This window comes from Oratosquilla oratoria, chromosome 24 (genome assembly GCF_046742065.1).
Source record: "Oratosquilla oratoria isolate Oo_2021 chromosome 24, ASM4674206v1, whole genome shotgun sequence".
In the NCBI taxonomy this organism is placed as follows: Eukaryota; Metazoa; Arthropoda; class Malacostraca; order Stomatopoda; family Squillidae; genus Oratosquilla; species Oratosquilla oratoria.
This window is the reverse complement of record NC_134800.1, coordinates 34,877,255-34,894,741: the sequence shown is the minus strand read 5'-3', so window position 1 is coordinate 34,894,741 and position 17,487 is coordinate 34,877,255. Positions and strand designations below refer to the sequence as shown.

Genomic DNA, 17,487 nt, shown 5'->3' with positions numbered 1-17,487 from the left:
AATTTGGAAAAAGCAAAAACAGAATAACAGGAGCATATAAATTGGGAGAAGAAGGAATAAAAAAAGTAGAAAATGAGAAGGACCTGGGAGTCATTGTTATGAATAATATGTCACCTGAGAAACATATAAATAAGATTTTTGGAGAAGCTTATAATTTAATAAGAACAATCAAAGTTGCATTTACATACCTGGATGAAGAAATGGTGAAGAAAATCCTAATCACCCTGATAAGACCAAGATTGGAATATGCAGCAACGATATGGTCACCAAGTACAAAAAAATGTATAAAAAAAACTTGAAAGAATACAAAGAGCAATTACAAAATTGGCACCAACACTCTCAAAACTATCATATGAAGAGAGACTAGAAAAACTTGAACTACAGACACTAGAGCAAAGATGAGAGAGAGGAGATTTGATAGCTATTTACAGAATCATGAAAGGCATAGAAATTACTGATAGAGAGAATCTGATAAAATGGGATGACAGAAATACAAGAGGACACGGAAAGAAAATCAAAAAAGACAGCTATAGAAGAGATTTGAAAAAGAACAGCTTTCCTCACAGAGTAATAGACAGTTGGAACAAGTTAGATGAGAAAGTGGTGTGTGCAAAAACAATACATGAATTTAAAAATAGTTTAGATAAAATGAGATATGAAGACGGGACACCACGAGCATAGCTTCCCTTCCCGTAAAATACAACTAGGTAAATACAACTAGGTAAATACACATACATATGAATATATATATATATATATATATATATATATATATATATATAATTCACACACACACACACATATATATATATATATAATACACACACATATATATATATATATATATATATATATATCTATATGTATATATTGCTGATAACCACAATGGAAACCAGAAAAGAGACTAGAATCCCCAGGCACTTGTATTCATGGTAATACAAAAGAAAAAGTTACACATAGGTATAAAGAGGTATGAAAATAAACTGGGAAAGGTACAGACAATACACATTGAGAAAATGTAACAAGCATTGAAATACATAAAATCAAATTATTTTTTAAAAGGTGTAATGTGATTACACATTTTGTCACTGATAAAGTGATCTAATTTAAAAGTACCATTACTGATATTAATCTTGGACCCTTTATATCTTTTTTTATTATACAACTTTCCATAATGTTCCTATTGGCAAATGAATCACAAGACATAATAGATCAAGCATCAGACCAATCAATACAATGATCAAACTCTATCATATGGACAAACAGCGCCCTACTCTTGTGCTGTTTTTACACTGCACTTTTGTTGTTTAATCCTTGTTGAGAGTTCCTTGCCCATTTGCCCAAGGTACTACTTTTTACAATCTCTGCAAGGGATCTTGTATTTACCTAGTCGTATCTTGCAGGAGGAGGGCTATGCTTGTAGTGACCTGCTGTTGTATCTTTCCACATCCAGTTTTTTCTTAAAGTCATGTACAGTTTTAGCACTCACTGTTTCCTCTTTCAGTTTGTTCCAGATATCTTTTACTCTGTGTGGAAAGTTATTCTTTTTCAGATCTCTTCTGTAACTGTCCTTCTTAAATTTCTTCTCATGTCCTCTTGTAGCCCTTATGTCCCATTTTAGTAGGTCATCCCTATCAAGAATTTCCATCCCTTTCATAATTCTGTAAATGGTTATCAAATCACCTCTTTCTCTTCTTTGTTCTTGGGTTGGTAAATTTAGTTTAAGAACATAAGAACAAAGGAATGAAGGAGACTGCGAAAGACCATAAGGCCTACACTAGGCAGCTCCGTATCCATCACTGCCTGTCATCCCCATCCATAAAGTTGTCTAATTGTTTCTTAAAACAACTGATAGTTTCAGCGCTTACTACATGGTTACTAAGTCTATTCCATTTGTCGACCACCCTAGTAGTAAACCAATTCTTGACTATTTCCTTCTTAAATCTAAATTTGTCCAGTTTAAATCCATTACTGCGAGTATGCCCTGTTGTTTTAATATGATGACCTTGTTTGCATCACCCTTGTTAAAGCCTTTGATCCACTTGAACACCTCTATTAGATAACCCCGCACTTTGTGTCTTTCCAGGGAGTGTTAGTTAAGGTGCCTAAGCCTCTCTTTGTAAGGCATTTCTTAGTCCATGTATCATGGTCATTCTTCTCTGCACTGATTCTAGTGAATTGATGTCCATTCTATAGGACGGAGACCAAAACTTTATAGTCAAGGATGGGTCTAACTATTGCTAGATAGAATTTGATAATTACCTCTACACATCTATTCGTTACTGTCTTAGCAATGAAACCTAATGCTCTGTTAGCTTTATTCCTGACGCTAATGCACCGTTTCCTGTTTTTAAGGTCCGGACTCACTAGAACTCCCGAGTCTCTCTTGCACTCAGTTTTCTATAAAAGCGTGTTATCTAAGCTGTATCTATTTTCGAGGTTGTGTATCCCTACATTTAACACGTTACACTTAGAGATATTGAAGTTCATTTGCCATTTCACCAACCATGTGAACAATTTGTTAAGATCATACAACCTTTGTTTGTATGTCAAATTGCAAATTGTTGGTGCCATCTTTGTCATTGCTCTTTGAATGATTTTTTTTTTTGTACTAAGTGTCCATAGAGACACTGCATATTCCAATTTTGGTCTTATCATTGTAACTATTATTTTCTTTACCATCTTTTCATCCATGTAATCAAAGGTCACTTTCATTGATCTCAATAAGTAAAAAGTTTCTCCAACTAATTTGTTGACATGTTTGTCTGGTGTCATATCGTTAGAGATAGTTACTCCTAGGTCCCTTTCTAAGTTTACTTTTTTACTTCCTTTGTACCAATTTTATATTAACCCGAGATTCTATATTTGCTTTTTCCAAATTCCATTATACTGTATTTCTTAATATTAAAATTCACTTCACTCTTTTGACTCCATTTTCAGACTTTGTCCAGGTCTCCTTGAAAAGATTTGCAATCTTCCTCTGAACTTCACTTTAATAGTTTTGCATCATCTGCAAAGAAGCTCATGTAACATTCCACACTATCTATGTCATTTATATAAATAGCAAACATTATTGGAGCCAATACAGAGCCTTGGAGGACTCCACTTATCATATCTTCCCAATTTGAGTTCTTGTCTCTAAGTACCACTCTCATTTTTCTTCCGTTCAAGAAATCTTTCATCCATTCAAATATTTTTTCTTGTATTCCACCTATTGTTTCAATTTTTCTTAGCTTTTTGTGTGGTACTTTGTGTCAAAAGCCTTTTGTAAGTCCAAGAAAACACAATCTGCCCGTCCATCTTTTCTATTAATCTTGAGTAAAAGTGTATTAAGTTTGTGGTACATGATCTTCCACTTCTAAATCTAAATTGTTTAGGGTTTAGTATATTGTTCTCTTCCAAGTGTTTAATCCATTTATCTTTAATGATTTTTTTGCATATTTTTGCAATTGTGCTTGTTAGGGATACTGGTCTATAATTTGTTGGTTCTTCTTTGTCTCCCCCTTAAATATAATGGTACAATATTTGCATTTTTCCAGTCCTGTGGTACTTTTCCTTCTTTATGTGAGAAGTCAATTATCTTGTGTATTTTGTCTGTAAGTTCATCTATGCATTCTTTCAATATCCAGTTTCAATATTCCATTGGACCCATGTGACTTTATGACATCAAGATTCTTTATTTGGTCCCTTATTTCTTTCTGTGTCACCGTTATTTCTTTCATTTTAGGGGATCCTTCTTGCTGTCCTTCATCCCAAATTCGTGAGCTTTTGATTTTAAATACAGACCTAAAATGTCTGGTCATTACTTCAGCCATTTTTATAGCTTCTGCATATTCTTTGTTTCCTTTGCGCAGTTTCACTCTATCATGTATATCTTTATGTTTGTCATTTATATATCTGTGAAATAGTATGGTTGGTCTTTGCATTTGTTTATTATATCTTTTTCGTAGTTTCATTTTTCCTCTCTGTGTTTATCAACGTATTCATTTCTCAGTTTGATGTATGTTTGCCATTTTTTTTTTTTTTTTGTCTATTTTCCATCTTTTCCAGGCTTTGTTACTTCTATCTTTAGCATCACTTGAGACACTAGGTGAATTTTTAATAATTAACTTCTTAAAAGTATATGGATTATTAAATACAACTTCTTCAATATTCCATGTTTTTAGGATGTGAGGAGTTTGAGCCAGATTGTTACTGAATGGTAAAATCAGATTCTTAATATCAAAGGAAGGGGATGGTTGAACACTATAAAAAAAATTCTTCACTGCAGTGAGAGTGTGATCTAAAAATATTTTAGGGTATCTTAATCCAAGACCAACTTTAACAGTATACTCAAATTCCTCATCAATAAATTTGGGGCTACAAATATAAAGAACATATAAAAGCATAGAAGAAAACACTGAATATTTTACTTTATCATGGTGAGCCAAGTAATAATGAATATATGAAAAAACATTTGTCGGCTTCCTATAAACACTAAACTTAAAATTATTACCATTTCTATGAATGAGGCAATCCAAATAGGGCAACTTATCATTACTTTCTAATTCAATAGTAAAATTAATAGAAGGAACTAAATCATTTAGAGATTGTGAAAATGTATTAAAATCCTCTGAGCAGGGCCACAGGCAAAGAACATTGTCAACATATCTATATCAGATCACATTTGGTGGCAAAATTTCACTTAATAGTTTATTTTCAAAAAATTCCATATAGAGATTGCTAAGGACTAGAGATAGTGAATTACCCATTGCTATACCGAATTCCTGAGAATAAAATTGATCATGAAATTCAAATTTACAACTTTTGATATATAGTTTTATAAGTTCAATGATTTTAGTTGACGGTAACGAAAGTGAGATTTTGTCTAAAAATTCAGTGAGGAAAACAATTGAATCATCTACTGCAACTTTTGTAAATAAACTAGTTATATCAAAACTGACAAGTTTGAAATTGTAATCAATATTTAAACTCTTAAGTTTATGAACTAAATCAACATTATTTTCTCTCCCTTATATGTATGGTCTTGTAAAAACACACAAACCTGGAAATCCTACAAGACCAATTATTAGCTCAGTTAAATCCATCTCATATAATTTATCAAAATGGCTGGTGTCTTTACTCAGTCCCTTGGTTGGCACAATTTCCACTTAAAACATAAAAAATAATGGTTCATGCTCATCTGTGTGTGTATTTACCTAGTTGTATTTTACGGGAAGAGAGCTATGCTCATAGTGACCCATCTTTGTATCTTTCAGCATCAAGTTTGTTCTTAAATTCTTGTATAGTTTTTGCACTCACTGTTTCCTCATCCAATTTATTCCAGATATCCACCATTCTGTGTGGGAAACTATTCTTTTTCAGATCTCTTCTATAACTATCCTTTTTAAGTTTCTTTTCATGTCCTCTTGTTTTTCTTTTATCCCACTTTAGTAAATCATCTCTATTGAGGACTTCCATCACTTTCTAAATTCTATAGATGGTTAGTAGATCTCCTCTTTCTCTTCTTTGTTCTATGGTTGGTAGTTCCAATTTGGACAATCTTTGTTCATATGTCAGTTGGGAGAGTGTTGGTGCCATCTTTGTCATTGCTCTTTGAATTCTTTCTAATTTCTTTATATTCTTTTTAGTAATGGGTGTTCATAGTGTCACAGCATACTCCAATCTTGATCTTATCAATGTAACTAATATTTTCTTTACCATTTCTTCATCCAAGTAGTCAAAGGCCACTTTCATTGATCTTAGCAAATTAAAGGTTTCTCTATCTATTTTTGTTGATATGTTTGTCTGGTGCCATATCATTGCTGATAGTTACTCCTAAGTCCCTTTCAGAGTTAATTTTTTAACTTCCTTTTTATCCATTTTATATTGTCCCGATATTCTCTTTTTGCTTTTTCCAAAATCCATTATACACGTACTACATTTCTTGATGTTGAAATTCACTTCACACTTTTGACTCCATTTCCAGACTTTATCCAGGTCTTTTTGTAGTGATTTACAATCTTCCTCTGTACTTACTCTCTTCAGTAGTTTTGCATTGTCTGCAAAGAAGTTCATATAACATTTCCACACCTTCATCCATGTCATTTATATAAATGGCAAACATTATTGGAGCCACTACAGAACCTTGTGGGGCTCCACTTATCATTTCTTCCCAGGTTGAGTTCTTGTCTCTAAGTACCACCCTAATTTTTCTCCTGTTCAAGAAATCTTCCATCCATTCCAATAACTTTCCTTGTACTTCACCTATCATTTAAATTTTTCTTAGTAGTTTTTTGTGTGGTACTTTATCAAATTCTTTTTGTAGATCTAACGCAGCACAATCTCCCCATCTGTCCCTTTCTTGCATTATTTCTATTAGCCTTGAGTAAAAGCAAATCAAGTTTGTGGTACATGATCTTCCATATCTAAATCCAAATTGTTTTGGATTTAATATATTATTCTCTTCCAAATGTTTAATCCCTTTACTTTTGATAACTTTTTCACATATTTTTGCTATTGTACTTGTAAGGAAGACCGGTCTATAGTTAGTTGGATTTTCCTTGTCCGCTCCTTTGTATATTGGTACAATATTTGCTTTTTTCCAATCTTGTGGTACTTTTCCTTCCTTGAGAAATCCATTATCTTGTGTATTTTGTTCGTTAGTTCATCTATACATTATTTTAATATCCAATTTGCAATTCCATCTAGCCTGTGTTATTTTCTGACATCGAGGTTTTTTTTATTTGGTCCCTTATTTCCTTCTGTCACAGTTATTTCTTGCATTGGGGGGGATCCTTCTCTCTGTCCTTCATCCCAATTTTGTGTATTTCCAATTGTGAATACAGATTTAAAATGTTTGTTCATAATTTCAGCCATTTCTGCATCATCTATTCATTATTCCCATGACACAGTTTCACAATTTCATGTTTATCTTTTAGTTTGTCATTTACATACCTGCAGAATAGTTTACATTGGTCTTTGCATTTTTCTATTATGTCTTTTTCATATTTTTTCTTTTCTTCCCTGTGTATTTTTACATACCGGGTATTCATTTCTTACTTTTTTTTCATCTTTTCCATGCTTTGTCTCTTCTATCTTTAGCCTTATTACATTTTTTGTTGTACCAGCACTTTATGTACACCTGTTCTTGTTTCTTCTTTGGTATGTATTTGTCTATTCCCTCATTATAATTTTCTTTTAATATTTTCCATTTTTCTTCCATCTTTGTTTTTTCATTTATGAAGTTTTCTCAATTTCCATTTTGAAAGAATTTTCTGAGTTTCTTAATATCTGTTTTGTTGTACATTAGTCTTCCTTTTCTATGTTTCTCATTTCTTCTCAAAGCACTGTATTAGTATGTGGTCACTCTTCCCAATTGGTGTCTTTTATTTCATTTTATCCACGTGTATTTACCTAGTTGCATTTATCTAGTTGTATTTTACAGGAAGGGGAGCTATGCTCGTGGTGTCCCGTCTTCATATCTCTTTATCTAGACTTTTTTTAAATTCATGTATCATTTTTGCACACACCACATTTTCATCTAATTTGTTCCAAACATCTATTATCCTGTTGGGAAAGCTGTTCTTTTTCAGGTCTCTTCTATAATTGTCTTTCTCAATTTTCTTTCCATGTCCTCTTGCATCTCTACTATCCCATTTTATTAGGTCCTCTCTATCAATAGTTTCTATGCCTTTCATGATTCTGTAAATAGTTATCAAGTCTCCTCTTTTCTTTGCTCTAATGTCTGTAGCTCAAGTTTTGCCAGTCTCTCATCATATGATAGTTCTGAGAGTGTTGGTGCCAATTTTGTAATTGCCCTTTGTATTCTTTCAAATTTTATTATACATTTTTTTGTACTTGGTGACCACATCATTGCTACATACTCCAGTCTTGGTCTTATTAAAGTGACTAGTATTTTCTTCACCATTTCTTCATCCAGGTATGTAAATGCCACTTTGATTGTTCTTATTGAATTATAAGTTTCTCCAATTTTTTTTTATATGTTTCTCAGGGGACATATTATTCATAATAATGACTCCCAGGTCCTTCTCATTTTCTACTTTTTTAATTTCTTTCTATTTATATGATCCCACTATTCTTTTTTTGCTTCTTCCAAATTTCATTATGCTACACTTTTAAGTATTGAATTCCATCTCCCACTTCCTACTCCATTCCCATACTTTATTGAGATCACTCTGCAGCAACTCTCAATCACAGTTTTGCATCATCGGCAAAGAAGCTCATATAACTTTTAATTCCTTTATCTATATCATTAATATTTGTAGCAAACATTAATGGGGCCAGATCTGTTCCTTGAGAAACTCCACTAATCACTTCATCCCAATTAGAGTGTTTGTCTCTTATCACCAATCTCATTTTTCTTTCATGCAAGAATTCTTCCATCCACTTCATCAGTTTGCCCTGTATTCCTCCTGCAGTTTCTAATTTAGCAATTTTTTATGTGGCACCTTATCAAAAGCTTTTTTCAGGTCTAGAAATGCACAATCAGCCCATCCATCTCTTGTATTACATCCATTAGCTTTGGATAGAAATACATCAAGTTTGTCACACATGATCTTCCTTGTCTATATCCAAATTGCCTTGGATTTAGTACATTGCTTTTTCCAAATGCCTTACCCATCTAATTTTGATCATTCTTTCACAAATTTTAGCTATCATACTTGTAAGAGAGACCATTCTATAGTTAGTAGGGTCTTCCTTGTTTCCCCCTTTATGTATTGGTACTATGTTTGCTCTTTTCCAATCTTCTGGAACATTTCTTTCTTTCAATGAACTGTTTATTAGACTATGTATTTTATCTGTTGGTTCATTCCTGCATTCTCTCAAAATCCAGTTTGCCATTTCATCTGGACCATGCGATTTTCTGACATCGAGATTACTCAAGTGATTCATTATTTCTTTCCTTGATACTTCTATCTCTTTCATAGGGGACTTTCTCCACCCACTCAAAATCTCTAAGTTGTATGTTCTCCCTTGTAAACACAGATTTAAAGTGTTTGTTCATAATTTCTGCCATTTCTATTTCCTCTGTGTATTCAACCCTTCTTTGTCGTAGTTTCACTAATTCTTGTTTGTTTTTCAGTTTGTTGTTTATAAATCTATTAAATAGTTTTGGTTGATCTTTACATTTTTCTATGACATCCTTTTTGTATTTTCTCTTTTCTTCTCTATGCACTTGTATATATTGATTTCTATAACTGGTATATATTTTCCATATATCAGGTCTTTTGTCTTTCTTCAATTTTATCCAAGTTTTATCCCTTCTGTCTTTTAACTCCCTATATCTTTTGTTGTACCAACACTTTACATATACTTTTTTTTTTTTTTTTTTTTTTTTTTTTTAAATACTTTTCCACTCCTTCCTTATAAATTTTGTCAAATTTTTCCATTTCTCTTCTACTGTTGTTTCTTGTGTATCCTTTCCCTGGCTGCTTTTTTTCTAATTATCCTCTTTTATCAAAATTTCTTTTTCCGTACATCCATCTTCCCTTTCTATATTGTTTTTTTTTCCATGTATAACTTTCTCCCTTTAGTTCCAGTTCAACTGATATTTGATCATTTGGTGTCTTATATTTAATCTTGTCCACTATTTCAGGTTCTGGTATGATTATTAGGTTCAGTCTCGATGGTTCTTCCTCATTTCTGTACCTAGTATTCCCTTGTATCCATTGTGTCATTGTATGTTCTATATATAATCATATCAAGTAGTACATTTCCCCATAGGTCATCTCCCCCTTTTACTGTCATTTCTTCCCAGCAGATTTCTTTACATTTAAAGTCACCCACTATAACTATTCTTCCTCCATTTTCCATTATCTTATTTAGTGTTATCCTTGCATCTTCTAACATATTTTTGTGTTCTCTCTCTTCCCACAAAGCCATTATAGAAGGCACATAATTTACCACAAACTTTCTGCTCTTCTTGTCCCTGTCCTCTATTTCCATCATAATCATCTCTACACTAAATAAGATAATGGAAGATGACGGAAGAATAGTTATAATGGATGACTTTAATTGTAAAGAAATCTACTGGGAAGAAACAACATTGAAGGGTGCAGATGACCTATGGGGAAATGTAGTACTTGATATAATTATAGAACATACAATGATGCAATGGATACAAGAGAATACTAGGTATAAAAATGAGGAAGAGCCATTGAGACTAGACCTAATAATCACATCAGAACCTGAAATAATGGACAAGATTGAATATAAGACACCACTAAGTAAAAGTAACCACATATTAGTTGAACTGGAACTAAAGGAAGAAAATACATAGGAAAAAACAATATAGAAAGGGAAGAATGATATATGGAATTTTTTTTTTTTTATAAAATGAGAATTTTTTCAAAAAGCAGACTGGGAAAGGATATACAAAGAGGAAACAACAGTAGAAGAGAAATGGAAAATCTTGAATTATTTTTATAAAGGAGTAGAAAAGTATGTTCCAAGACAAAAACAAGAAAAAGGATATGTAGAATATTGGTACAACAAAAGATGTAGCGAGTTAAAAGATAAAAAGGATAAAGCTTGGATAAAATGGAGGAAAGGCAAAAAAAACTGAAAAATGGAAAATATATACTAGTTATAGAAATCAATATGTACAAGTGTGGAGAGAAGAAATGAGAAAATATGAAAAGGATGTCATAGAAAAATGTAAAGATCAACTAAAACTATTTTATAGATTTATAAACAACAAACTGAAAAACAAACAAGAATTAATGAAACTATGACAAGGAGAAATATAATACACAGAGGAAATAGGAATGGCAGAAATTATGAACAAGCATTTTAAATCAGTGTTTACGAGGGACAACATACAACTTGGAGATGTTGAGTGGGAGGGGAAACTCCCCCTATGAAAGAGATAGAAGTAACAAGGAATGAAATAATGAAAATTGCATGGTCCAGATGAAATGGCAAATTGGATTTTGAGAGAATGCTGGAATGAACTAACAGACAAAATACATAGTCTAATAAGTAGTTCATTGAAGGAAGGAAGGGTTCCAAAAGATTGGAAAAGAAACAGTGAGTGCCAAAACTATACACGATTTTAAGAATAAACAGGATGCGGAGAGATACAAAAATGGGTCACTACGAGCATAGCTCTTGTCCTGTAAAATACAACTAGGTAAATACACACAACACACACACACACATTTTTCTTTGTTCTTTTTTATAAAAATGGAAAGAAGCAAAGAAAATCCGAAAGACAAAGAACCAACAAAAAGATGCTTGGAAGAAAGCAGAATAGACTCCACTTGGTGTCATTCGAAAGAAGACGTGTCTTTCTCAAACACCAAGGGAGTACCAAAGGTTTGAAAGAGTTTTTTGGGGGGTTTGAAGGGGAAGGAAATATTATGCATAGAGGGTTAGAAATGGATAGAAAGCCCAGGTATAGAAATATAATGAGAAATAGATATTAATGACATTTTGGATGAATTGATAGGGCTCAAAAGTGAGTATAAAATAATGTACAAAGAAATAGCTCTGCTTAGAAAAGCTAATGGCGAGAATAATAGGGAGATAGATGACTTAAAAAAGGAATTAAATTAAAGGGAAAAAATGAAAGGTTGAAAAGTGAAGATATGAATAGGAATGAGGCATTAAAAAAGGAGATAAAAGATCAAATGCAGGCAGTGACTGAAAAGGTGGAAGAAAAAATCAAAGAAAATTACTTACAGGAAATAAAGAAACAGTGGAAAGTTGAACAGGAATGTCAAAAAGTATCCTTTAAAGAAATAGTGGAGCAACAGGATAAGGAGAATGCCAAGGAAATGGTGATCCAATTTATTAAAGAGAAGGGCAACTTAGGGACACGGTGGATAAAAAAGCTGCCTTGTAATCTATGGCATTAAAGAGAAGCATGATGTGCCTAGACATCAGAGGGAAAAGGAGGAGAAAGAGATTGCTAAGGAAATTCTGAAAGAATAACAAGTGGAAGGACAGGGTGTAGATAGGGAAATTGAGGAGACTTATAGGATGAGTAAATACTCTAAAGAAAAACCATAAAGGCCAATGAAAGTAAACCTTAGACTACAAACAATTGCAAAGGAAGTACTATCTAGAACAACGAAATTAGCAAATAGTGAACAATACAAAAAATATATGGATAAAAAAGGAACGAGTGAAATTTTTTTTAAAAACGAAGCAAATGAAAAAATGAAAAAACAGCAAACAAAAGATTTTTTTTTTTTTTTTTTTTTTTTTTTTTTGAGAGAGAGAGAGAGAGAGAGAGAGAGAGAGTGGTGGACCCGTGGCTGAGAAAATGGTATATAAGGAAAAAGGAAACAAAGATGAGAAAGGAAATTAAAAATAGCTTATACCAATATAGATGGAATAACTTCAGGAATGAATTAATTAAATGATCATCTGGGCTTAGAAAAACCAGACATAATGGGAATAGTGTAAACTAAATTAAAGTGTGCTCTACCACCCAACACTGTGGGACAAAGTTTATACAATTGTTGGATGAAGAATAGAAAGGATAAACAGGGTGACTAATAAAGATTTAAAAGTAACAAAAATAACTGAAGGAGAAAATAATGTAGAATCAATTACAATACAAGTTGAAAGCAAATATATGAGTAAAAAAATTGTAGTGGTGTATGTGCCCCCCAAAACACAGTCCTGGACAGAAAGTGGTCATTCCAAATTATTAGAAAATACAAAATACGAATTAACTAATATACTGAAGGACAGAGGAAATATAGTAATTATGGGTGACTTTAATTCAAAAGAAATATGTTGGGAGGAAATGACAGTGAAGGGTGAAGAGGAACTCTGGGGCAACGTCCTGCTTGACATGATCATCGAGTGAAGAACCTTCAAGGCTGGATTTAATTCTTACGACAGAGCCTGAAATTGTCGACAAAATTGATTACAAAACTGATAGCAAAGAGTGATCATGTACTAATAGAATTCGAGTTGAAAGAGCAAATGGATCAAAGCAGAAATGAAAAACATATAATAGGAAGACTAATGTACAACAAAACAAATTTTGAGAAACTCAAACAATTCTATAGACCAGTCTCTTTTACAAGTACGATAGCTAAAATTTGTGAAAAAATGATCAAAATTAGATGGGTAAGCCATTTGGAAAAAAACAATGTACTAAATCCAAGGCAATTTGAATTTAGACAAGGAAGATCATGCATCACAAACTTAATGTGTTTCTATTCAAGGCTAATAGATGTAATACAAGAGATGGATGGGCTGATTGTGCATTTCTAGACCTGAAAAAAGCTTTTGATATGGTGCCACATAAGAAATTGCTAAAGAAATTAGAAACTGCAGGAGGAATACAGGGCAAACTGCTGAAGTGGATGGAAGACTTCTTGCATGAAAGAAAAATGAGAGTGGTGATAAGAGACAAACATTCCAATTGGGATGAAACGATTAGTGTAGTTCCACAAGGAACAGTTCTGGCCCCAATAATGCTTGATATATATATTAATGATATGGATAAAGGAATTGAAAGTTATATGAGCTTCTTTGCGGATGATACAAAATTGTTGAAAAAAGTGAACACTGTAGAAGATAGTGAGTTGCTACAGAGTGATCTCAATAAAGTATGGGAATGTAGTAGGAAGTGGGAGATGGAATTCAATATTAAGAAGTGTAGTATAATGGAATTTGGAAAAAGCAATGAATATGATAAAGTGAGAAGAGAGGAAAAAAGGAACCATGAAAAGGATATTGTAGATGAATGCAAAGAGCAACCCAAGGTATTCTACCAATACGTGAATGGTAAACTTAAAAAAAAACAGGAAATGCTGAAACTACACCATGGGAATATAGAATACACAGAAGAATTAGAAATGGCCGAAGTCATGAATGATCACTTCAAATCTGTCTTCACTAGAGAGAAAGCACAATATTGGGACGAAGGTAATGAAAGGTGATCTCCCCCCCATGAGAGAGATAACGATAACACAAAAAGAAATATTGGAACATCTATCAAATCTTGACGTCAGGAAATCACATGGCCCAGATGGAATTGCAATTTGGATTCTAAAGAATGGAAAGAACTATCAGACAAAATACATAACATAATAAGTTGTTCACTTAAAGAAGAAAAAATATAAAAAGACTGGAAAAATGCTAACATTGTACCAATGAGGAAACAAGGAAGAACCAACTAACTACAGGCCAGACTCACTAAGAAGCACTATAGCCAAAATTTGTGAGAAAATCATCAAGAATAGATGGGTAAAACTCCTGGAAGACAACAATATAATAAACCCAAGACAATTTGGGTTCAGACAAGGAAGATCATGTACCACAGACTTAATATGTTTCTACTTAAAATTAATAGACATAGTGCAAGAAAGGAATGGATTGTGCCTTCTTGGACTTACAAAAAGCTTTTGACAAAGTACCACACAAAATATTATTAAAAAATCTGAACATATATGAGGGATACAAGGGAACCTACTAAAATGGATGGAGGACTTCCTGATTGGTAGAAAGATGATAGTAGTGCTCAGACAAAAATACTCAGGTTGGAAAGAGGTGATCAGTGGAGTATCACAAGGATCTGTATTGGCTCCAATAATGTTTGCTATTTATGTGAATGACATGGATGATGTGAAATGTTACATGAGCTTCCTTTCAGACGAAACCAAACTGTTAAGGAAAGTAAAAACTGAAAAGGATTGCAAATCACTGCAGGAAGACCTGAATAAGATATGGAACTGGAGTCAGAAATGGGAATAGACTTCATTATTAACAAATGCAGCATAATGGACTTTGGAAAAAGCAAAAACAGATAAACAAAATTGTCGGAGAATCCTACAACTTGCTAAGATCAATAAAAGTGGCATTTACCTATTTGGACGAAGAAAAGATTAAAAAAATATTTGTCACACTGATAAGACCTAGACTAGAATATGCGGTGACATTATGGTCACCCAATACCAAAAAGAATATAAAGAAAATAGAAAGAATCCAGAGAGCAGCAACAAAAATGGCATCTGCACTTGCAAACTTGTCATATGAGGAGAGATTGGCTAAACTGGAGTTACTGACTTTGGAGCAAAGGAGAGAGAGAGGTGACCGACTGTCCATCTACAGAATCATGAAGGGCACAGAAATACTTGATAGAGAGGACTTGTTAAACTGGGACAAGAGAAGCACAATAGGACATGGAAAGAAAATAAAAAAACATAGCTACAGAAGAGATCTGAAGATAAACAGTTTTCTACATAGAGTGGTGGACACTTGGAACAAACTGGACAATGAAATAGTGTGCACAAAAATCATTCACGAGTTTACTAGACACTGCGAGATACAAAGACAGGACACCATGAGCATAGCTCCCCTTCCCACAAAATACAACTAGGTAAATACACACACACACACACACACACACACACACACACACACACACACACACACACACACACACACACACACATAGATATATATATATATATATGTACAGTGGTACCTCTACGCAATTAATCCGTTCTATACGCCTCCGCATAAATAGAAATTTGCATAGATGGAAATGCTATTTCCCATTGAAATCAGTGTTAATTCAATTAATCCATTCCCGATCACAAAAAAGTCTACTTTTTCCCTCTGATATGATGAAGCCTGTCTACAAACAGACATAAATAGGTATGATTATGATGTTCCTGCAACATTAATGCCAAAAAATCAATGTTAAAGACCACTTACAAAGTAAAAAATATAATGAAAAAAACAATCTTTTGTACCTACCGATGGTAAGGCTTGCAGCTGGTATAGGGGGATGGGAGTGAAGAGGTGGTGGAGTGGTGGGGGCTTACTGACCCCCCTCTGAAGGAAGAGGTGCTTCTTCATCTGGAGCGGCACCCTCATCAGGGCTTTGTCATTTGGCACGAGGCTGGAAGACCTTTGAGATGGTTACTTGCTGGTGCCATGTGTGCAGGATTTGGTGGTAGTGAGGTATGACCAGTTCATTGAACTGGCCTGCAACATGGTTCACTAGTGTCTGGTCCAGGTGTGTGACCTCCATGAAATCGTAGAGCTTCTTCCACATTACACAGGCCTCCTTCTCCTCCGTGGTGGGGCCCTGAACACGATCATCATCTCCCTCAACCTCTTGCTGTTCTCAGGCCAGTTTGGCGACCTGCTCCTGATGCAGCTCCTTCAGCTCCTCGGTGGTCAGTTCATCCTCGTGCTGCCCTACTAACTCCTCGACATCCCCATCCTCCATCTCCAGGCTCAGATCCCTCCCTAGTGCAACAATGTCTGAGATGACCGATGGACCAGCAGGCTCAAAGCCCTTTAAGTCCTGCTCACTGTCAAATGATGGCCAAAGCTTCTTCCACGCTGCCTGTAGAGTCCTGATGGTAACCTGCTCCCAGCTCTTGCTAATCATCTTGACACAGTGCAGGATGTTGAAGTGGGACTTCCAAAATTCTCGCAGGGTTAGGTCTGTGTCGGTGGTAGCATTGAAGCAGCATTCAAATAGAGCATGCATGTACAGCTTCATGAAATTAGAAATGACCTGCTGGTCCATCAGTTGCTGAATGGAAGTGGTGTTCGGAGGCAGGAATTTAATTGTGATAAAATCCAGGTCTTGGGGAAGATATGCCTGCATGTCGAGGGGAGTGGGAGTGTATTCCCCTGCAGAAACTTCTTGATCTCAGGGCCACATGCCCCTTCGAGCCACTCCTGGCACAGCTGTCAGGTTGCCCACGCCTTCGGGTTAGAACACCAAATCACTGGAAGTCTGTTCTTCAGGACACTGCCCCTTTTGAATGTTCATGGCATCTCCGAATGATACACAATGAGCGGCGTGATCTTGTAATCACTGCTTGCATTAGCAAACAGCACCACAGTAAGCCTGTCTTTCATAGGCTTATGCCCCAGCAAAGCTTTCTCCTCAGCAGTAATGTAGATGCTGTTTGGCATCCTTTTCCAAAAGAGCCCTGTTTCATCACAAATACCTGCTGTGGCAGGTAACCCTCATGACGCACCAGCTCCTCAAACTCCTTGACGAACGCCTCAGCTGCGTCTGTGTCTGTGCTTGCCGCCTCACAATGTCGTGTCACTCTGTGGATGCCCATACATTGCCGAAACTTCTCAAACCCTCCCCTACTGGCTGTAATGGGCACTGAAGGTGGTGTAAGCTGGTTACTGGTACCAGCCTGTTGCCGCTGCAGGTCAGCACACACTTGGCGAGCCCTTGAACAGATAATTTCCTCACTCAAGCTGTCACTCTTATGCTGCTTCTCCTGTATTCACACAAGCAATAACCTTTCCATCTCATCCAACAATGCTGGCCTCTTATGTGTGCTCACATACCTTATATCCTTAGACCCATTAGCTGATAGAATTTTATCTATATTTAAAAGAATGGATCTTATTGTTGACTCAGGCATACCAAACTCTCTCACCAGCTTACACATGCGCAAACCTTGAGCAGCTTTGACAATCACTTCCCTCTTTTCTTAATTGTGATGCTGTTTTTTTTTATGAGCACCAGCTTCA

The 17,487-nt window shown here is 34.7% G+C and overlaps 1 protein-coding gene across 9 annotated transcripts in view; it reads left to right on the top strand.

Moving 5' to 3' along the window:
- LOC143038551 (calcium/calmodulin-dependent protein kinase type II alpha chain-like) overlaps positions 1-17,487 on the top strand; it is a 267,801-nt gene that overhangs the window by 71,642 nt on the left and 178,672 nt on the right. The window lies entirely within an intron of this gene.